This window comes from Falco peregrinus, chromosome 16 (genome assembly GCF_023634155.1).
Source record: "Falco peregrinus isolate bFalPer1 chromosome 16, bFalPer1.pri, whole genome shotgun sequence".
Classification (NCBI taxonomy): domain Eukaryota; kingdom Metazoa; phylum Chordata; class Aves; order Falconiformes; family Falconidae; genus Falco; species Falco peregrinus.
Window position 1 is genome coordinate 9,610,588 of NC_073736.1, and position 22,861 is coordinate 9,633,448.

General features: G+C 45.1%; 1 long non-coding RNA gene across 1 annotated transcript; it reads left to right on the forward strand.

Moving 5' to 3' along the window:
- Positions 1-19,695: 19,695 nt before the first annotated feature.
- LOC129785759 (uncharacterized) lies at positions 19,696-22,781 on the forward strand. Its single transcript, XR_008749960.1, has 3 exons — positions 19,696-19,810; positions 21,994-22,177; positions 22,633-22,781. It is a non-coding gene; the product is annotated as an uncharacterized LOC129785759 (long non-coding RNA).
- Positions 22,782-22,861: the final 80 nt, after the last annotated feature.

Here is a 22,861-nt window from a genome sequence, read left to right on the forward strand (position 1 = left end):
AGAAGTATTGTGATTAGATTCTGCTGATGGATACAAGATCCCCTCTTACATATGTTTCAAAAAAGTAGTATATGGATGTATCTTTGGCAGGTATTTAGAAGTTGAATTCACCTGGGGACAGAGCTGGAGATAATTTTCACAGAAAGCTGGTCGTTTGCACAGAGTACAGGGTTAGATTCTAGATTCTCCTCTAAATGTATAAGCTATTATTTCAGGACCAAATTGTACTTGTTAGTATGTATTTATATTATAATAAAAGAAATATATACTGTAATTGCAGGTGTTTGCCCTAGCTTCTGGATTTAAAAGACCAATTAAGCAGCACACAAAATAATAACTTACTGAAGATTTCTTTAAGGAATAGTCAGTTCCAGCTATTTGCATTTTTAAGCTTCTTAGAAATGGTTGGGTGTATTTTGCAGATACCTTTCCACATTTTCACCTTTTATATGGAAAGATAAATTGTCTTAGAAACTCCTTCTAAGCCAGCTTTTTGGGCTGGAAAGTAGGTTTCTGGAGACATTCTGAGATGGGTTGTTTGTGGGTTTTGGGTTTTTTTTTTCTTTTTTTTTTTTCTTTAAGTGAGAGAAAGAAACAACAAAGCATTTTAAGCTAGACAGTAATAAAAAATTGCACCGCAGTGTTTGCATAACACCTGTAATGGTTTGTACATATAGTACAGCAATGACTTGTGTGTTCATAGGGAAGAGGCCAATACATTTTCTTTCTAATCTACGTATTCTTGGTTTCAGTCTATAGCTTCTAAGCTAAGGAACTAATTTTTCATACCTGGTTGTTTTTTGTTTTTTTTTTTTTCCCCACCCCGGAGGATTGCCTTATTTGCTAAATATGACACCTTATTCATCTCACAGTCCCGCTCCAAGTGCTCATATGGCTTCTTCCACCACAAAGCTTTCTATATAAATTTTTCCATTATGGTGCCCACACAAGCAAATGAAAAAAATAAAATCAAATCAAATAAAATCTACATTTTTGTATTCCTTAGGAAGCAGAATCCTGGTTGTATTGAAGCCAGTGGTAAAACCTCTACAGATTTCCTGGGGTCAGGATAGCATTTGTGGCCTTGACCACCGGTGCTTTTCTAGGTTGAAACATTTCTGTTACAACTTTCAGATGACCAACCAACCACTTAGAATAGACTAGCCCTTTTGTATAAAATTGCATCAGAGAGAACAGAAAATTCAGAAAATAGTGCAACTCAACTTTTTGCACCTTTTTGTCTCTTGGGGATAATGGCATTTTGCAAAATCATTCCTGCTCAGGGATAAATTGCTTAATTAACATATTCAAACAAATCATAATCAAAGCTGTTTATTGATCTATTCATAGCAAGTAATTAAGTAGCCATCTGAACTATAGCTTTTGCTGCTTTTAGTTATGCACTTCCTGATAAGGTAAAGTCATATACAATTGCACTAACATATGTTCTGCTGCTAATAATAGCTTAAATAACTTTTCTGTATACAGTGTAAACTGCATCAAAATGCAGTGTTTGAGGGAAGTCTGCATATTAATAAACCTGTTTTGTTGTGGGGGTTTTTTGGCTTCAGGCACAGTGGTTAAAGAATTCTCATTGCCATATCCTTTGAGAACCACACTTGAAGAGTAGTCTGTACAGGCTAAGAGTTCTCATTCTTCTATTATGAGTTTTAGACTTTGAGTCTTTATTCCTCCAGGTCCATGTCTTTTTTTTTTTTCCTAATCATGGGCTTTCATCCAAGAAAAATAAGATGTACATCCCAGAGAACTGATTAGAATCATTTCCAACAATACATTGAGAGTGATTTTACAGGTCACAAAGCAATTGACTTTCCACTCAGTCTGAAGGAAGCCAGTAATAAGATATTCCATGTAAATTAAATCATAAGGGACTTCTGAAAACATACCCAAAACCAAGAATCTTGTAAGACTATAGGGTAATTCAGGTTTGAAGGAACTGCAGTAGGCCATCTACTCCACTATTCTGCTCAAAGCTGGATGAACAGTCCTTGTCTAGTAGTAAGTAAAGACTATCTGAAATTCAATTTTCCTTCCTTGCAGTTTTGGGGTTTTGGGGGTTTTTTGGTTAAATTATGTTTGGAGCTAGGGATCTGTTTACAAAGGATGATTAGAAAAAACAAAATTAGTCGAAATAGTTTGGAGACTTTCTTTAAGTAAGTGCAAAACCAGACACCCCTGTGAAAATACACTATGTTATCACAATAAACAATAAAGATCCGATCCCAGCCCCTATATGATACCTTTTTTTCATAGTGAGTTCATCAGATAAACCTCCAAAACACAGCAGAACGCATATGAACTTGAGAATGCATATGTAATTACTAACATATGTGTGGCTGTTTGAGGTATGAAAGTCCAAAATACATCCTCTTCCAGGAGTATGTTTGAGTATGTTTTTTCAGTGTGCTTTTTATGTGTGTATGCTTGATGTTATTTATCAAAGCAGACTGTTAAAATATTTCTCTGAATTGTCTCTGAAACAGAGTGCCTGAAATAGCTTCCCCTTTTCACCTTGTGAATAATTCTGCATGTTTCCCCTACTTCTCCACATTTTGTGCATAGTATAGCCCATTCTTGCCTTGAATCCCCTTCATAATTTCATACTCTGCCTGCATACGTTTGCTAATGTTAAACTATGTCGCTTAGAGCAGCCAACATTGCCTAAGCATGTACGAGGATGGAGTTTTACAAAAAGTTAGAGTATGCAGGAAGTATAACATATTTAGAATCAGGTTCACTACCATCATTGCTATTGTAATCTGAGGGAGTGCCTTGTCCCCTTGAACTTTTGTGCCTATATGTGCTTGTGATATAAGCCGTATGTACCTGTAGATTTCTTTGCGGAAATATATGTGTGTGTGTGTGTGTAATATATATGTATGTATTCCACATATATATATATGCGGAAATCTATATAGGTTTTTCTATAAAGGGGGTGGCCTCCAGGTAATGATCACTTCCTCCTGGAAGGGATTACTTCAACAAGATCCTTTCCCAATGTACCTCTTTAAATATTTTGTTATGTGATATTTGCTCAATGTGAGAAGATGAAAAAGATTAATTTCCTGTTTTCTGTAAGGTAGACATACTTTACTGCAAAGGCATATGGACAGTAACATCTGTTTTCAAGGAATGTGTGTTGCCAGCAAAAATTATTCATGATCACTTCCTTACATTGTTGGAATAAGGAGTGGGGAAAATATTTCACTTGATTAATAGGATTAGGAATAAAAAATCAAGAACCGTATTTTCTGGAAAAATGGATCGGCAGATTTAAAAAAGAAAAAGAAAGGATGCTTCCCTTATCTACTAGTGGAAATTTAACTTTGTATCTGGGCATTTGTTGGCCTGTACCACGATGAAGATGGAGCTGCTAACAAGGTGCAAAAGATTGAAATGCAGTTCAGCATTTCAGAAGCAGCAGCTAAAGATTTGGAATCAGTCACCAACGTAGCTTTTAAACTATAATGAGTTTCAGAAAGTGGCGGCTGATTATCACATGCCGCTCTCTCTGTTACCCTAGAAAAAAAACCATTAGGCTGGTTTCTGTTGGAAGCGTACCCCAACACTGCTTTGCAGAAACAGCCGGGATGTTTGGGTAGTCAGCATGGACTCTGTAAAGCAAACACAAACTCCACAACTCATCCTGGGGTTTCACCTGCAGCTCGTTAAGGTCCTGTGCATTGCCCCAACAGCAATGATGAGGCTTGGTTTAAACTACGCGTATGCAATTAGGTACACGTGACTTATAGGATAGATCTTACTAACTCATAGGTTCAAGATATATTTGATATCTATCAAGCTTTTTTTTAAAAATTACGTGGCTCACAAAGCACTTACATAGATGAACAAATAGCTCTAACGAATCTATTTTACCGAGTTTAAATTGTAGCCACAAAAATATTTCTATTTTGGAACATGCTATACTACTAAACAGAATCTTTTCTCCTACCACCTTAAGAACTACTAATCTGCTTTGTGCTAACATTAGTCTATCTCAAAAGTTCTTTTTACATTTATCTCTTTCCCTTTTTCTCATTGCTCTTTGATGTTTTATTGTGTCTCTGCCTCTGATATTTGTAGCATATTCTGATTTCATATACACTTTTGTAACATCTTAGTAGTATTTACAGTGGTATTACTCTTGAATGACACAGAAGTAACAGATCAAAGCTTCTTTTCTTTTTAATCATCTGCCCCCTATGGCATAGACTGTGTTTTCGTCATTCTTTGCAAAGCACTGTGTCAAGTAGCAAGAATGTTTGGAAGAGATACTGAACCAATTTCCTTTCCAGAAAATCTGAAATTGCAAGCAGACAAAAAAAAAACAAAACCAGACATATAAGATAATTCATCTGTGATGACGCTCTGCGCCACTGTGCCAATTTTTCACCCACAGATCTAAAAATATTTTAACACAATCTCCAAACGTTAGGGAGTTGGAACTGATGAAAGTTTTGTTTTGTTTGGATTGGAGGTTTTGGGTTTGTTTGTTTGAAGATTCCTGCACAAAGTCTGTTTGAATGTAGCGGTCCTGAGGAATTGAGAGATTGCTGAACACAACTTGATGATCGATGCAGATCAACATTTACCATGCTAAGCAAAGAGCAAGCTTAATCTGACTGAACCAACATCAACTTGACTCTTGCTCTCATTAGTACTGCCTATTGATCTGTGGCCTGATGGCCAACTCTTGTTCACAATCATGTTCAAGTACAAAAAATCTGTAACATCAGCAAGGCTTTGGGAACACAGAAAAAAACAAAGGATGAGTGGTAACTAAAAGTCTGCCAAATTAGGTCCCTCCTCTGGTAAATTTAAGGTTTTATCCAGAGAAATTCTTCCTGACATCCACTTAGGTCATTATTGAAGTGTAACAACTGAATATGCAGCATCCCAACATCAACATCTGCTGTTCTTTGGACTCACATGAAAATTTTGTTTTGTACAGTAACGCCTGGACAAAGACAGATAAAGCAGTTACTCATTGTGTCAAATCACTTGGCATCCTCTGTGGTCTGACTGTTAGTGTTTTGTATTATATACGGATTCCAGTGAGCACAAGAAAAATAATAAGCATTTCCAGTGTTTATAGTATTACTACTGTCAAGATTCATTTTTATTCAAAGTAGTGCAGCTATATGAACTAATGCTTAGAGAAAGAGAAAAGAGTTTGATTGTTTTTTGAATGTCATGCTAATTTTGGTAATCCTTTTATTATATGCCTTTTCATCAGGCCTTCACTGTATATCTATATTTTAAGAGAAAACATTAAAAAAAAATCCTGTCAATTCAGTCTATTAAAGGATTTTTTCTCTCCCCAACTTTGTAATCCTTGCTTGGAGTTCTGACAGAGGAATGGTAATAGGAGAGCTCCGCTTTGTCAAGGACTGAAAAACAGCAATGCTTGCTTGCTGACAAAATCTTGAATAAATAAGCTGAGCACAATCAAAACAAATTTTAAAATAATTTCTCTCCTACTGCAGGATATTATTTGAGATTTCTCTCAAATTAATTGCAGTGCAACACTGTTGGCAGTAGCATGGAACTTACTGAAGTCCTATCTCCTGTGTTAAGAGAAATGTTAATACCGTGAAAACTTACTATGTGATACCCTTGCCCTCATGAAAGAGGAGGCAGCGACTCGCCGGGCCGACCCTGTCTGTGATGCGGTGGATGTCTCTGTCCTGCAGGGCAATGGGTGGGAGTGAGCCATCACCACCCCCCCGCCCCCGCCCCCATCCTCCCGGGGAAGCAGGCAGTGAGCAGCAGGAGCAAAGGCATCTGGAGGGGCAGGAGAGGAGCAGCAGCGAACTGCTCTCCCTGCCTGAAATCCTGAGGCTGCAGAGCAGCTTCATCTCTGCTTCATCTCCTCTACCAGTTTAGCACGACCCAGATCTTCTCTTACCGTCTGTACACGTCCCCTATTCTATCAACTTTTCTACATCACGATTACCTTAGTAAAAATCAACTCAAACCTTTATCCAGGCCTATTCACAACCAACTTTCAAACATCTAAATTTCCCCATCAGAGATTCACCTTTACTCTCCTCAGACCCGCTGCCTGCCCTAGAGGGGCCGTTACCGGTACTGTTGTGCTGCAAATGCTGCAGCAATCGGGGTGACATTGTCAGGTCCTTCTGCTCAATTGTCAGCAACAGCAACCCCCTCCTCCCCACCATCAGAAGGGTTCGGGGCAGGAGATGCTCTTCCTGCTCTGCAGGTTACACAAGCCTGCCTCTGCAGCAGCACTTCTGTTTTAACTCTTTCTGACCCTGAATGCAAATCTGCTCCTTGTTGCTTTAAGTCTGCGTTTTTACATACCATGCCTTCACAGGCAAACAGCAAACACCCTGCCATGCGTCCCGCAGGACTCAGCCGCACCTTCGAGGGGCGACGGGGCTTTGTACAAACTCACCCCGATACTTTTAACACTTTCACAGGGTCTAGATAGCAGCGGGAGGGGAGTGAGGGAGGTGGTAAGGGCTCAGGGGGCGGGGGGGGGGGGGGGGGGGGGGAGGGCGGGGGAGGTATATACGGAGGGGGGGAGGTAGGGATCTCATCCTCACTTCTATTATTCTTCTTTTTCCCCTCTTTGTTTTCTTTTAATGGGAACAAAAGGGCCCTAGTTTCAGACCCTATCCATAAGGAAGCATACTCACTTTCCTCCAGGCAAAAGGGGTCTTTTGAATTCACATATATATTCAAAGCCTGGCATATCCAGTCTTCAGATGCCCCGAAGACTGGTCAGTAGAGGTGGTCGCCCCTAATTTGTTTCCCACCCCAAACTTCCATACAGTAGCGTATCAATCTTACTTTACTCTTACCCTGCCTAGAAGGGTACGCATCCCAAAATTTTATCATTAGTCCTAGCGGACTCTCCGGTGGTATCTGTGGGAGCCTAATCTGGACCCCAGAACCACCCATGGGATCAGAGGGCTTGCTTTTCCTCTGTCCCGTCTTCCGAGGCGCCTTCTTTCACTCACGCACTCGCTTCCCCTGGTTCGTGGCGCAGCCCCTCGCGGGGTCTGGAAACCGCACTACTGAGGGTCCGCACTCACTTCGCCCTCCCTGGGTGTCGCACACAAGCACGCTTCAGGATACCCAACCCCAACCGAACGGTGAACCGGCCTATACTCATGCGTCCTGCGTCTTCATTCGGGCTTCGTGCACAGAGGTTATGGGGTAACCGGTTTTATTTGCTTACTGTCACATTTGAGGTTCGTCGGTAAAGGGTTTGGCGTAGAAGCACCCTGACAAGGGCCGCTTATCCAGCGGGGCGCCTCCCCTGCCACGGACCTCAGGCCAGATTGCCCTTATCCGAGTCACGGCACCAAAATTGTTAGAGTTTACCTGTCCAATGAAATGACAGAGACTGGCCAATTAGAAAATGTGATTTATTAAAGCAAGCGACAAGTAAGCAAAACAGCGCTGGGCAGCCGGGGAGTCTCCTGCTCCACCAATGGCGTGCAAGTTCAAGCAAGCTGAGCAGCTCTTTTTATCTTCAGCAAGGTCGCTTCTGACACCTTCAGTACGCCCCTCTGCTGCTTCTGTTATCGTGGTTTCTCGTCAGACAGGACGTTCCCATGTTTGGTGCAGCAAGATAACATTGTGGACATGTCTCTTCTTGTTAAACAGGTAGTTCTATAGACCACCACAATGGGTTCATTCCTCTTGCTTACCTTGGTCGCTCAGCAAATTACCTTTAGTTACTTATTACAGTACCAGCCCAGGAGAGAGGGGGAGGCTGCTGCAGCCCCCGCCCCAGCTCCGGCCAAGAAAGTGTGTTCCAGTGGGCACACGCGTGCCGAGCGGGCATGCCCACCACACACACGTGTGCATGCAGGTAGGGTCAGCGCTAGGTTATGCGGTGTACACACCCGCACAGGCAGCCAGAGGCAGCCCCCAGCCCCTGGTGCCTGTAAGCACGGTGCAGGGGGCTGCGCTTTTCCAGCGCCGGGTGGGCACCGGGGCCCGGGGGGCAGCGATCTCGCTCGGGCTCTCGGCAGAGGAGCTCGGCAGCAGCCCGGGCTGCGAGAGGGGGGGCGGCTCGGGGGGCGCGGGGCCACCCGGGGCGGGGGGGACACCCCTCCCGGCCGGCGGGCGGTCCGGCACCGGTGCCGCGGGCTGGAGCGACCCCGCCCGCCCCTCCGTCGGGGCCAGCCGGCGGCTGGAAGCCGGTCGCCGCCCCCCGCCCCCCCGCGCCGCGGTGCGCTCGCTGCGGGGTGCGCCGGCGGGGCCGCTGTGCCCGGGCCGCAGAGCCCGCACGGCAGCCGGGGAGGGCTCCGCCGTCCCCCCCCGCCTTGCCCGGGGGCGGCTGCGGGAGCGGCGCGGGCGAGCCGGGGGAGCTGCGGGTGACGGGCGCCCCCCGAGCGGCTGCGGAGGACGGGCACGACCGCGGCAGAGGCCGCGAGTGCGGCGTGAAGGTGCCGGTCAGCCGGAGCCGCCTCCCGCGGGGGGCCCGGGCTCGCTGCCGGGTCTCCGCGCGGTCGGGGCTGTCGCTGCCGAGGTTCGAGACGTTTCGCCGCCGCCCCTCGGCCCGACACGCTTCTGCGACGGCGGCGCTTGCCGTGGCCAGCTCGGGGCAGGTGTTTGCCAGCCGGAGACCGGACCCCTTCTCCGGGAGAGGCCGGAGCGAGGCGGCGAGCGCCAGGGAGCGCGCAGGGAAGGGAGCGGGCAGCCCTGCGCAGGGGGGCGAACCCGGGGGCTGCGCCGCGGCTCCGCACTCGCGGCTCCGCCTCAGCCGCCGGCAGCCCCCGCAGAGCCGCCCCCGGCCCCGCACCGCGCCGCGCCGCGCCGCAGGCAGCCCCCGGCGCCCCGGGAAGCGTTGCGGACCGACGGCTTGCACGTCCGTGGTCAGCAGAAGGCAGCTCTGCGCCTTAAATGGCGACGTAGAGAAAAGATGTGAGGGTCTGCAGCGAAGCACAGCAGAGGGTCCGGAGGACAGAGCGTGTTGCAGGCGCTTGGCAGCACACGGCCTCGGGAGGGGGAACAGACGCCATGGGTCAAGCTGGGGGCATAAAGTAAGCTCAAGGAGAACCAGTTGGTTAATGGGACCAAACAAATTACTTGAACTGTGCATGAACACTTGAGTGAAAGTAAAGACCGCTGTGCCTTTAAATGGGGACGAGGCTCGTAAGACCCAGTGAGGATTAAGTGTGACTAAAGGTCATCGTAAACGGTTTTTCCAGGGGTATAAAGTATTTTCCTGTTGCGAAGAGCTGTGCTAGCTTTGTGGGTTTGCCCCCCAGCTCCCATCTCCGCAGACACGCGTGCCTGGTCCCTCAGCCGTGCGGGGTGCTTGATCCATTGCACGGCGGGCGATGGGATCCGGCCGTTGGACGGCAGCATCAGGTCCCGAGGAGACGGTCGCTGCCAGCCCCAGCCGGGCTCGGCGCTCGGAGGGGCCACGTGACGTCCCGGTGCGACAGCGGCCCTTCCCGGGGCTCGCCCCCTGTCTGGGTGCGAGGGGGGGTGGCGGCCCGGCGGGTGGCGGGCCTGCCGGGGTGGGAGATGCGGCTCCAGGTGGTTTGCCTGCCGGCCCGGACGGTGCTTTCGCCTCTCGTTACGCGTTCGGGGGAGGCAGGAGGGTCGCCGTTACCGTCAGCGAGCCCGTGCTGCCGCCGCTGCCCGGCGTCGGGGCTGTGTGGCATCCCGGGGTGGCGGGGAGCGGAGCGATGCGCCTCGTCCTTGCAGGGTGCTGAGCTGCCCTTCCCCGGGGCCAGGGCTCGCTGCCGCTTCCAGCTGCACAGGATTTGGTCCCGCAGCCACAGTGTGAGGGCTGGATTTTCGCGAAACGAGGAGGAACTGCTGGCACCTTCTGTACTGACGGGCGGCTTGATTTCTTGCTGTGCTTTTCATACATGTTTAATAGCCCAGTGGAGTACAAATTGTAAAGGAAACTTCATACGCAGAGTTTTAAAGTTTGAAGTGAGATTATTCACCCTCTAGCTGTCGTGAGGTTTCACCTCTCCTTCCTGGCAGGACTGATCTTCCAGTTAGAAGTGAAACAAGGTCAAACGGTTAAAAAAAAAAGGTTTCCTTCTGTCAGGGCGAATCTAAATCAATCAAACTCCCGGGCACCAAAGTGTGCTGTGTAACAAATGTGAGTGCAAAGGTAAGCACGTAGCTACAGGTAGCGGAAGAGCATGTGCGAGAGAAGTTGTGGGACTTCTAACACCTTGCTCTTTGCGCTGTTCTTCTGCAGATTTGCCTGGATTTTAAATATGGACAGAAGAGGGAGAGAACGAACATATGCATTTGATTTACTTAATAGAAAATATCTTGGCAGAAACACATGCTTGTGCTGTGTATTCTGTTAGAGTTTGGCTTTTTAAAATACTCATATGTTCTGTCTAATGAAAAGCTGATAGTATCTCCCATTCACCTAAGAATATATGTTCAAACATAGCTTGAGATATGCTGCTAATCACGGTAAGAAAAATGTATAGCTTAATATCAAACTAGCTAAAGTGCAGTCACTGGGGAATATCTTGGTGCTTGTAAACTTTAATTTAAAGAGTGCTATGAGGCTGGATTACCCGATAACCAGAACAATTGGAACAGCAGTATAAACCCTCTTTTTTGAAGGAAGACTGTAGGTCACTTTGAACAGCATAGAATCATAGAATCATTTAGGCTGGAAAAGTCCTTTAAGATCATTGAGTCCAGCCATTAACCTAACACTGCCAAGTCCATCACTAAACTGTGTCCCTGAGTACCACATCTACACATCTTTGAAATGCCTCCAGGGATGGTGAGGCCACCCTGAAACTTCCCTGGGCAGCTGGTTCCAGTCCTTGACAACCCTTTCAGTGAAGAATTTTTTCCTAATGTCCAATCTAAACCTCCCCTGGGGCGACCTGAGGCCATTTACCTCTTGTCCTATCCCTTGTATCCTTGTTGGATCTGGTAGAAATGATCCCCAAATGGCAGTGTGTAAAGGATTAATTTAAATTCCAGATTCTGGTTGCCTGGCATTAGAAAAATAAAGCTTTTGTGTTATTTCTCTTAACAGTTAAAAATTAGATGCAGGAAAAATAAAGAGAAACAGTAAGTTCTGAATTCCACCACCACCACCCCCCCCCTTTACATTTTGGTAAGACAGAACTAATTTGCTCTCCTATCTGCTGTGCATCCTGCTGCTGAACTAATCTTTTCTATGCCCTAGATTGTTATTAGCCTTGCTTGCTTATTACTGAAAGATTTACTTTCTAGGACTCCTTTTAATTCCATTTGCTACTACACTTGCTTTTTGTCTCAAATGTTATTTTTTTGTAGCATCCTTTAAAAGATTCTTGGCCTTTTCTAACCTGGGACAAATTTATAGTAGCCTGCTCGAGTTTTCCTAACCATTAATGATCTTCCCAGCAGGATATGTTCTTTGTCTTCTTCCTAACATGATTCAGGACACATTCTGTTTTAAAGTGCCCTTACCCTTGAACCATTGTGCTGGGATTTAGTGTATTAACCCAAACTCTAGTAGATTTTTCTTGAGGCTTTTCTGTGTCACTTTGCACAGCACTCGTAAGATACCTGCTGTCAAAGTGCTTGCATTTTAGTAATAACACCTTGGCATTGTTAAAGTAAGTATGTTTAAATTTTCCTTTGACTGTTTTAATTCCTTAAGTATTCAGATTTCTTCTGAGACAGGTCGAGGAAAGGAGCACTTGTTCTTTACAGAGGATGAAATAGGAGAAATAAATGTGTAAATAGGCATGACCATTAGGCCATTAGGGGTGTTTCTATGGGTATGTCCCCTATGCCCAGAATGGTGTAAGAACAGTAATCCGCTTTGCGGATTTGGCTGTATGACCATATCACTATGTTTAGAGGTGCAGGCATCAATAGATGCAAGTGTTTTCACAGAATTAAGAAAACCATCTTGTCCATGCAGTCCAGCCATAAATGACGCACAGACAGAACAAAAAATGATAGAAAAAAAAAATGTCTTTTTTAGACCCATATGAGTAAATAGAGTATTCTGTGCTGTCCTGTAAACGCGTGTGTGTACATGTATTCGTAGCCAGTGAGTCATGGCTCCTAAGCCTGATTTAAAAACTGAATGAGTTCATTATAATCACCCTCCCTGCCCTCCCATCCCCCCAAAAAAATAAAAAATCTGAGGAATCAATCTAATCTGCTTTACTAAATGAACATGTGAAAGTGCTTACCAGGGATAAACCTGGGGACTCTACATATTTCTCTCTTTTTTCCTCCAACAGAATGAAAACACCTTTGAGACAATAAAGGAGTTAGAAGAGGAGCCAGTGTCCCCCATTCAGTATTCTCTGTGTATCTGCGTGCACCGCTTCCCCTGTTTGGTTTCTGATCTAGACGGGAAGGACAGGGAGGGTGTAAGGACACTGCAACTCTCAGAGAGAAGATAGGCTTTTGTGCTGGCTTCAGCCAGTTCTGAGCTCTTTGGGGCTTAAATCTCCCCAGAATGGGTGTGATGTTGAGTTGTCTACTCCAGGGCAAATGGAGAGGAGGAGGGGCGCCTGGAGGGAGGACCACTGGCGCAGGGGACACCCTGAGCATCAGAAGTTGTTGGGACCACTGATGACTAGAGCTGTGACCAGGGGGGACCTCTCAGATTTCTCTGCATGTGGTACCCCAGTTTCTGGGACATACATTAAGCAGAGATTGTGCGGTGTGGTGGGAGGGTGACTTGGTTTGCAAAGGGGGAGCTCAGGCCAAGCCCCTGCAAGGCAGGTAGAACTGCAGATCCTCCCTGTGCTTCGTGTTCACCTTGCCTGTGACAACGTGCCGCAGAAAAGCTGAGCACAGCCCTTTGCTGACGCCCAGCAGCTTGTGCTCCCTGCTGTGCCCCTCTGAAATATTTTGGTTGATCGTCATTTCATGGCGAGCTCTATTGTCCCCCCAGCCAGGGCTACTGCAGCAGTAGCAAACCAGGGCTTCTAGTTCCTCCCCGATGCCTGCCTTCCTCCCCCCTCTGCATCTCCCTAGCTCTCACAGAGGAGTGGTTGCCAGTGGTACCTTCTTCAGGCAGGGCACATCTGCAGCTTCCATTGAATACCCTCCTTTCCTTTGAAAGCCCTGCCTCTTTCTGGCGGGTGGGGTTTGCTCATTTCCATGAGCGCTTTTGCAAGTGGTGGTGACATGGGAAGGAAAGGGACATACAGTGCTGGAGGTAAAGAGCCGCTGCACTTCTGTTTACACCGTGTTTGTACAGCTGAGGTGGGTACAAATCGGGGGTGGCTTTGCTGGAGAACTTTGCCAGGGATATAACTGACCGCCTGTTTGGGAGTCCCAGAGCAGCATGTTCAGTAACAGGAGATCGCTGCGCTGCCTGCCCTTGCCATTGCTCTTGCGCATGCGGCAGTAAACACCTCCTCTGCACAAAACTGAGTCCGGGTAGAGTCCATGGAGACAGTGTTGGTAAGAATCCCAGGTGCTGCAGAAAAGCAGTCTGAGGTCTCAGCTGAGCTGTACTGCTTCAGAAGGGAGATTAGCCATAGATAGGTACGTGCTTTCCTTCTCAAAGAGGGGAAAGATGGTGTGGGATAGTCCTTTGCTCGGTGGTCCTGTGGGCATGTGCACTGGAGAAAAGCCATCACAGGCCACCTCTTCCTGAGCAAGCCACCACTGTGTGAGGCACTGAGATGCTCAGCAGAGGCAGTTTAGGAGCGACAGGGGTGATCTGTCCCGCTGCTTGGAGGTAATCCCCTCCATACAACCCTGAGATGCAACGTACCCAGCTAGAAGGAATCCCAGCAGAGGTGGACAAAAAGATGAACACGTGCAGGTATTGCTCCCCAGCAGCATGCGAAAAAATTCATCAGCCGTACATATCCTGGCATGTATCCGTTCATATGGAAGGTGAGTATTTATGGTTTTTAGTGTAAGTCAAAACTTGTTGGACAGTCTGTTTTGCCTTGGAATAAAACCATACAATTAAATTTCGCGAAGCAACCCGTGTTTCAAATCCGTGGACAAGGTGAAATGCCATGTGCATGAGAGCATTTCTCATCAGCACGGATCTTTGCTGTCTCTAAAGCAGTGCAGGCTGGGGCTGTGGGTGCTACTGGAGATGTGCAGCCCGCCTGCACTGCAGGAAGGTCATTCTGGTCTGACTGTCAGATGGAGCTGTATGTTGTACAATATTGTACATGTTGTGCCAAGCTTTCTGCAGGTAAAGAAGAAGCAGTCATGTATTTGACAACAGCAATCATAGGTGATGCTGTGAAGAAATTCAGGGAAAATCTGTGGCGCATGTGATTTTGACTACAGCCAAGCTGTAGTTCTGACTTGTCTTGGTCACTTTAATTAGTAATGTGTCATTAATTTAAAAATAACCAGTGCAGTTAAAGAGCATGGGTGTTGGTCAGAAAGGCCTGGTTTCTCATGTGTAAATTCACCAAGTCAGACGCACTGATGCAAGTGCCTGGATGAATCGGTAAAACAGGGCTGGGCTAGCCAGGGCTGGCACGGGCAGCGTGTGCAGCATGTAGTGGTTTAGGCAATAGCTCTAATTCAGAGTTATGGTGGAGGTGCTGAATGTGCTTGGGTTTGAAAGCACACAGTCTTCGTTAGCTTCAATGGAAACTGCAGGATACTGCTGTGCAAATCAATGAAACTGTGAGATACAATCCACTGTTCAGGAAAGTCAGAACATGTTTTTAAGGAGGTCTCTGTTGGGAGGTAAAACCGCTGCTGAAGCGATAGCAGCGATGGAGCGTGTGTAAAAGAGCCTGGGGAGACCCGCAGCCTTCTGGAGCCAGGCAGAGTATTTCCTGTTCACTTTAGCTATTGGTCATGAAGGGAAGATGCTTCCTACAAATTGGGGTTTGTTCTAATGGAAATAGGTGACTTGTGAATAAAGAGGGCAGTGGAGAGTTGTCTTTTTTCCCCATTTTTGGAAAACCGAATGCGTTATTTCTCCAGTTTAACAATAGGTGGCACTTGGTTCCAGTGCAAGTAGTTATCTCTTCATTGCCATAAAAAGAAATCCATAGAATTCTATCGGTTCTGATTCTGAATCAAAGAATGAAAATAGCTTCTGAACAGGGTCTTGACTAATAATTCATGTGCTGTGCTATCTGCGTGGTGTGTCTTCATTGCCTTTCACTAAAATTTGTCTTCCCTGTGAAACCAGTTGTGTTTGTGGGTTTGGGATCTTTTTTTCTTTCCTCTCCTTGTTCACAGTTCCACTTGATTTTTTTCTGGTGGTGTTACAACTAACATTGTGCAGTCCTCCTAATGCTTTGTCCATCAGTAATGCTTTCACTTTTTTCTTGTTCATGTTTTAAGAGACACTATTGTTTTCTTTCTAAGGGCTATATTTTTGTTATGTCCTTCATGATGAGTGAATTCAAAGTACTTTCAATGGCATAATACACTTTGTAGTGTAATTTTGTGAAAATGCTTCTCTATGAATTAAAAAAAAAGATCATTTTATATTATTTCAGGGGTAAACCCTGAATTAATCAATCTTGGATGTGGTGTTTCTGTCTTCTAGAAATACGTGAAGCTTAACTTTGTTTTTATAGGTTAAGAAGGAAAAAAGCAAACAAAGATGTTCAAAAGTGCAGGCTGTGGCAAAACAGGAATGTGTGGATAAATTAAATAATATCCCTAATCGGCAAATGAAACAAAAGATTACTGTAAGGAAGAATGACTGTTTGAAAATGGAGAATGAAAACACGATAGAAGAAGAAGACAAAAAGAGTTTTTCATCTGGGGAGAGCTCAAAATTGATTAAAATGCCAATGAAAGGGCAAGCTAAGGAAATGATCTCTAATTCTTATTTGTAGTACTATGTAAGTGTCTTAGGTTTTCTAATACTGTGGTAGTTGAAGTAGTTTCCTCAGTGGTGAAAGCCATAGTGAGTAGTCCACTGCTTCTCAAAAAATGAAGAAAAATTCTTTTTAGAAAAAATGAAGCGCACGATGGAGGTTCAAATTTATTGCCTGCTCAAAAAAAAGAAAAGGGGAAAACAAAAGAAAAACCCCACCTAAATTCCTGTGATTTCCATGTCAACACTGAGGTAAAATGCATCTTCAAAACCAGAACTGAAGACTGGAAAAAGCAGTTATTTTTGTAGGAAATGGCCACCTAGAAAAGAAAAGTAGGAACTTGGGGTTTGCTACTACTCCCTTTTCTAGGTGATTTTAGTGATCTCCGTGCAGTTGGTGTTTTCCTTTTCATTAAGTTAATATGCCCTTTGTCAGGAGAGGGGAAAAGATGATATTACCAAGCCAATTTCAAAAGTCTAAAGAAGGCACACGTATTTTTATGCAGACCTAAGCAGGAGCTTTTTCTGTCTGTCCTTCAAAGGAATCTCTGCTCTAGATGCTTTCTGTAACGTGGCTATTGGGTATAGTCCAGCTTAACCTGGATCTAGCTCAGATTCCACGTGTCCCCCTCACTCCTAGGGGAAGGGTTTTAAATACTTGGGCGTATTCCACGATCTTTACAGTCAAGTCTGTGATTTTATCATAGATATTTTTTGTCTCAGTTGTTTCTGGACATCATCTTAAGTATGTCTGTTTCACAGAAATATTTTTTTATAAACCTAGTCACTTGGTGATTTCTTACTTTCTTTCTGTGTAATGCAGTAAAATTGCCCTGAATGCCAAAGGTGCAAAGAAAAGTAAAAGACAGCCTTCAAAGCAGAAGGCTCATCAGCAGATGAGCTCTTCCAGTGCAATCATGGTCAAGTTCCGGATGATAGCACTTCCAGTGAAACATCTGAGGATGAAGGAAGGTATGCATATAAGGAATGTTGAAAATAATACTTACTTAATGATAAAAATTGGCCTGAGAGCTAGAGGCAAGTTTGGGTTTTTGTTGTGTGTTGAGGTTTTTTGTAAACCTGATGCATATGAAGATTCTTGTTCTTCCGTGTGACCACACTACCTGATGCACTTTGTGTTGACAAACACTTTGCTTTTGTTTAGAGTGCTTTGAGCATGCTGGCCAAGTTAACCATAAGGTCACGTGCACAAATTCTGATTAATTACATGAGTGTGTGCACAGGCATAGAAGTATTTCATGTGTTTAAAACGGGTGAGGTATCTCAGGTTTTTTTCACTGCAGGTATCTCAGGATTTTTTGCCCTGCTCCCCGCTCCACCTTTTCTCTTGCAGCTGCGTACCCTCCTGACTTCTTGCCCACCCTGAACTTACTTGTGTGGGTTGTGGCAAAGTGAGAAAGAGCAAGTTGTTGACACTGTTCAGCCCTAGCTAAAAATCTGGTGTGTTATCAACACTGTTTTGGTCAGAAATCTAACACTCAGCCCTGTGTGGGCTGCTGTGAAGAAAATAAACTGCATCCCAGCCAGACCCAGGACACCAGAGAATCCAAAATTACAGTTCTTTGACCTGTAGGAGAAGGATTCTCGGTACTGAAGAGAGCTAAACCCCTGGTATTAAACAGGGAATGCACGTAACCGTACAGCTACATGTCTGTAGCTGTAAGATTTCTGTCACTTTGCGTGAAGTTTAGGGAACAGTTATTTCAACTATTTGCTTAATATCTTGCGGAAAAATTAGCCTTCCAGTAGACATTAATAGTACACAATAATTGTTTCAGTCTTGAACTATATCTAGCAAAGTTACTATACCAGATTTTAGTTTAATTCAGTTCTGCAATTAAGTTTTCAAAGCTACTGTAGGTATTATTCATAATGCAAAGTAAGCATTTCAGTACTGAAATATATTTCTGTTTTCTAGACCTGCAGCAACACCCAGGAGTGAAAGGAACGAGGTACTGTAAAACTAGTTTCTTGGTAAACAGTCTCTATCAGCTTTTAATCACGTAGATGGGAGCAGTGTTTATGTAGTGATCAACCAGATGTACAAATTGCTGCTGGTATGCAGCTTTATTGTATTTGAGACAAATCTGTGGGCTGTGAAGGAGAGAATGAATCATTCATGCATTTGTAATGGTCTGTAATACTAGACAGTGGAATTACAGAAAGTACTGTATTTTTTGTAGGTCAGCAGACAAATGGAAGTAACTGATGGCCCTGGTTTAACTCACTCATCTGACCCAACTTCAGAGGATGTCCGGTTGGAAGCTTCAACCTACAAGGAGACTATGCTGCTGTTGGAAGAGCTTGGTGTGGTTCATATGGGTATGTTTTCAAGTCTCTGTCTTCAGCTGTTACAAGTTCCCCTTAAAACATGATTTCTTTGTATGCGCTCCTAAGTATTTTAATTTCATATTTTGATATAGTATCTCTTTGTGACTAGAGATCCCCCTCAAAAGCTGTGAAACTGTCACCTGACCTGAGATGTTGCCTGCATTACCAGCCGATGTGCCTTACGTTATCATTGGTTCTCTGTCTAGTCAGAGCTGGAGAAGCAGTTTCTTGCAAAGTACAGTTCAGCTCCTTCTAATGCGGTCATCAAAAGTCAGCAAGAGCTTTTTCTTCTTTATATCCCCTTGATGTGGTTTGCGCCCAGCCACACCTAAACACCTAAGCACCACACAGCCACTCACTTGTTCCACCCCAGTGGGGTGGGGGAGAGCATCGGAAAGGGAAAAGTGAGAAAACTCATGGGTCGGCATGAAAACAGTTTAATAGCAAAAGCCATGCACGCAAGCAAAGCAAAGCAAGGAATTCATCCAGCACGTCCCAGTCCCATGGGCAGGCGGGTGTTCAGCCACCTCCAGAACAGCAGGGCTCCGTCACGCATAACAAATACTTGGGAAGACAAAGTGCCATCACTCTGGATGTCCCTCCCTTCCTTCGTCCTCCCCCAGCTTTATATGCTGAGCATGATGCCGCATGGCATGGCACATCCCTTGGGTCAGCTGGGGTCAGCTGTCCCAGCTGTGGCCCAGCCCAGCTCCTTGCGTACCCCCAGCCTACTCGCTGGTGGGGTGGGGTGAGGAGCAGAAAAGGCCTTGGCTCTGTGTGAGCGCTGCTGGGCCATAACGAACACATCCCCGTGCTACCAACCCTGTTTGTGGCACAACTGTAAAACATGGCCCCGTGCCAGCAACTGTGAAGAAAATTAACACTATCCCAGCCACAGCCAGCACCCCCCTCAACAGCTAATGACAAAGAGTACAGCAAAATAATGGCTTTGCTTAAGAATAATAAGTATATATATATAACAAATTTCAACTGTCATAAGATGCTTGCATATATGCACAAGGCATTATATAAACATAAGCATCACTTACTAGGGCTCTTAAACTATGCTAAAATTTCATTAGGCAAGTGTTAACCTTGGCCGAAGGCCAAACTCCCCCCCCAGTGCTGCCACTGCCCGTCCTTGACAAAACGGGGCGAAAAAGCTTGTGGGTCAGTGTGAAGGCAGGGCTGTCACTTCCCAGGGACTGTCACTGGCAAAACAGACTCCACCGATTAAAATACATTTGGATAGTGAGAAACAAAGACCCCAAACCTGAGAAGGACACGTCGGCACCCCCCCTGCTCAAGCTCTGCCGCGCTCCTTCCCTGCCACCTCCCCAGGCAGCGCGGGGAGGCTGCGGTCGGCAGTCGGGACGTAGCAGTTTCTCTGCTGCTCCTTCCTCGTCCCTTTTCTCTGCTCCAGTGTGAGTCCTCCCCCAGGCTGCAGTCCTTCGGGGAAAATCTCCTCCAGCCTGGGCCCTCCTTGGGTCGCAGGTCCTTCGGGAAAGATCCACCTGCTCTGGCACGGTGTCCTCCGCAGCACTGCGCTGTGGGTATCTGCTCCAGGAAATTGGAAGATAAAAGGGAGGAGTCACAGTTCAGAGCGGAGAAGACTCAAGATTTGAAATTCGTATTGGCTCACCAAGAAGCAGAATGGAAAAGTGATATCCAAAGCCTTAAGTATGTAAATTGTGGTCTGATAATGTATTATCTTGTCAGTGGTTTTGTTCCGAAAGACACTGATGGTGCAGGCAACAGGATGAGAAGTTTCCAGTCTTTTGGGTTTGGGTTTTTTGAATCCCGTGAGCCAGTTATGCTATGAAGTACATAATGTGAGAGGGGAAAAACGTCCGGATACCAGCTCCATGTACAGTCTTCTGGATGTTGTTCTAACTTTGTTTTCTAGCAACAAAAGAGCAGGAGAGTGTGTATGGGGAAATCAGATTTATAAGAGAGATTTGAGAGATGGTTGGGTGTTTTTTTTTTTTTCATTTTGTCCTTGCAGCTTCAGTTGGCCTATAATACTAGGATTTCTGGTAACTCCACCCAGTGCAAGTCAAACCAGAGCTTAGAGCATTTGTTTGCTTACCTGTTTGTTTGTTGGAAAGGTCAAGTTTGGGATTGCCCCTTTCCCCACGCTCCTGAGCTAGACCCGGAGGTGTGAGGTTTCTCATCGCTGTTGACATCACGTCAGACAGGGGTGGCCAGCAGGCACCGTAGGCAGTTGAGCAAGGACAACTGCAGAGCCCTGGCCTGGGAGGGGAGATCTCCTCGTGGTGATCCCCGGTGGGATGGCGTGGCTGGGGAGCTGGCCCAGCAGGGCCAGGCGGCCCAGGCAGAGAGCGAGCTCAGCAGGAGCCACCGTGAGCTGGCAGCTGGGGCGGCCCGCAGCGGCCTGGGCTGTCGGGAGGGCAGCAGTGCCAGGGCACTGGGGGCAGGGAGTGCCCACCCCTCCTCAGGGCTTGCTGAGCTGTGTCTCGAGCCCGGGGTCCGGTTTTTGGCCGCCCAGCCCAGGAGATCTTGCCCAGCCCGTGTGAGGTCGGCAGGGAGATGCCGGGCTGGCCCGGGGGCAGGAGCACCAGCCCTGTGAGGGGAGGCTGCGGGAGCTGGGCCTGGGGGAGTTGGGCCTCCCAGCGCGGGGGAGGGGAGTACGAGGAAGACGAGGCCGGTCCCAGCTTGGCCTGGGTTTGACTTCAGCAGGTGTTCAAAATCCTCAAGCATCTGTCAAGTATAAAGAAGTAGTATTTTCATTCTAAGTGAATTCTCCAAGCAGCGTTAAATTTTTACTTTCAAAAGTTACACTTTTTGCGAAATTACACTAGGAATTACATGTAAAGCTTTTTCCTTGCAATATACGCCATTCAAATACAAATGTTTCTGTCAGTCTTTCAAGTAATTTTAGTGGTTGTTGATTCTTGTTTTGCAGAATTTCTAAAGCAGGCTTTCAATTGGCAGTTCTTCCCTTACGTTGACACTTGATTTTATTTTTTTTCTTTTTTTTTGTTCACTGTTGCAAGTATATGGGAAAAAATAGTCAAAATAATGATCAAACACAAAGCTGCTTTCTTGTTTGGGTACCGCGGGCACACCATGGACCGTTTTTTACCATGTCAGTGCTTATTGCTGATTGTTTCAGTTGGTAAAGAAGCTGACCTTCCATAAGGCTTTCCTTATAAATCAGCTTCAAAATGAAATTGCTGTAGTTTCTCCCAGAGGTAGATCCAACTGAGGTTTAAAACTGTTCTTAATCGTATTCAGCTTAAACCCCATGCATTTCTGAATCTGGTTTTGAACACTGACATCCTTCTTGAGTAAACAGAAGCTGCTTGTTCTGCCTGTGGTCAGCAGTTGTTTTAGACTTACAGAAGGCTTGCTGAAAAATTGTTGGGTCTGCCATAGATAAGTGGCGTGCTGATTCACCAGTATTGCTTCTGGTCACTGAATCCGTAATATGTAGGCAATGCTCAGTATACTAAGAAAATGTATACTAACCATAGTAAAAGTTTGCGATGCTTTGATCTGATGAGACAACAAACTCCTTTTTCAACAAAATGGCTGTAATATGAAGATGGGTTTTTTTAATTTTATTATAGAAGTGTGCACACTGGTGTGTGTTTCCCTGTACAAACTTACAAATAACTGATAAATCACTCAAAGTTTTTTTTCTGTATCTTGTACAACTGATACCACGCACAATGGAATGAAGTTAGAATTCTTTAAAAAGTTAAAAAGTACAGTAAAAATATGAACTCTGAAAACATTTAACATTTTTTATGGTTTGAGTTGTCTCTGCAAGTTCATCATGTGGAACATCTACTTTTATATCAGTGCTTTTGTTTCTCAAATACTCTGTTAAATCCCAGATGTTCTTTGAAACAAGAAGAGGCAAAGAGACTCAGAGTAGAAGTGCTGTGTGAGAAAATGAGAGAAAAACTGCAAAGGAAAGAAGATCAATATTGTAAAGAAATGGAGGAGAAACAGAAACTTGAGTTACACTCAAGGAATTTAGAAATGGAGTTAAGAACACTGAGAAAGCTCTTGAAACAGGTATATTAAATAATGAATTAAACTCTTTGTCTTATTTTCTGCTTCTTTTCAATTGTGTTCCAGTATGCCTAGAGAAGGAGGCGCTTTGCTCACGGAAGAGGCGTTGGATAACAATTGTCAAATTTTGAGAACAGTAGAGTACAGTTGGTTCACAATTGGGCTGTTCTTTTTTTTTTTTTTGCTTTGCAGTTTATTATTCCTTTTTTCCTTTTTCAAAATTTAGGTTTCATTTGTATTTCAGGCAAAGCCTGACCTTTTTTTTTAATTACTACAAAACATCCTGTATTTTGCCTTCTTAAATTTTCATAAGAAAATTTAAATTTATTTATTTATAGGTGGATTATCATAACGGTGGGGAATCAAAAATGTTTTCAAGTATGCAAGGGAGAATGGGAAGATGTATTGCTAGCTCTGTTTTTTCTTAAGATGCAAGCAGTTTTATTGTATTACTGTAGGTTGAAGAGGAACGTGATGAAACACAGAGACAGCTCTCTCAGGAAAAGAGGGCCAGAGCCCTTCAAGAAGGAATTTTGAACAACCACCTTGGGAGACAAAGGGAACTAGAAGAAGAGACGAGAAGATCTATAGGAAAAAAATCAGAGGTAAGCAGATTTTTTTTCTAAAAAGTCAGATTTCACCATGTTTGTTTTAAAGTCATAATAAATTTTACATAACTTTTTCTGT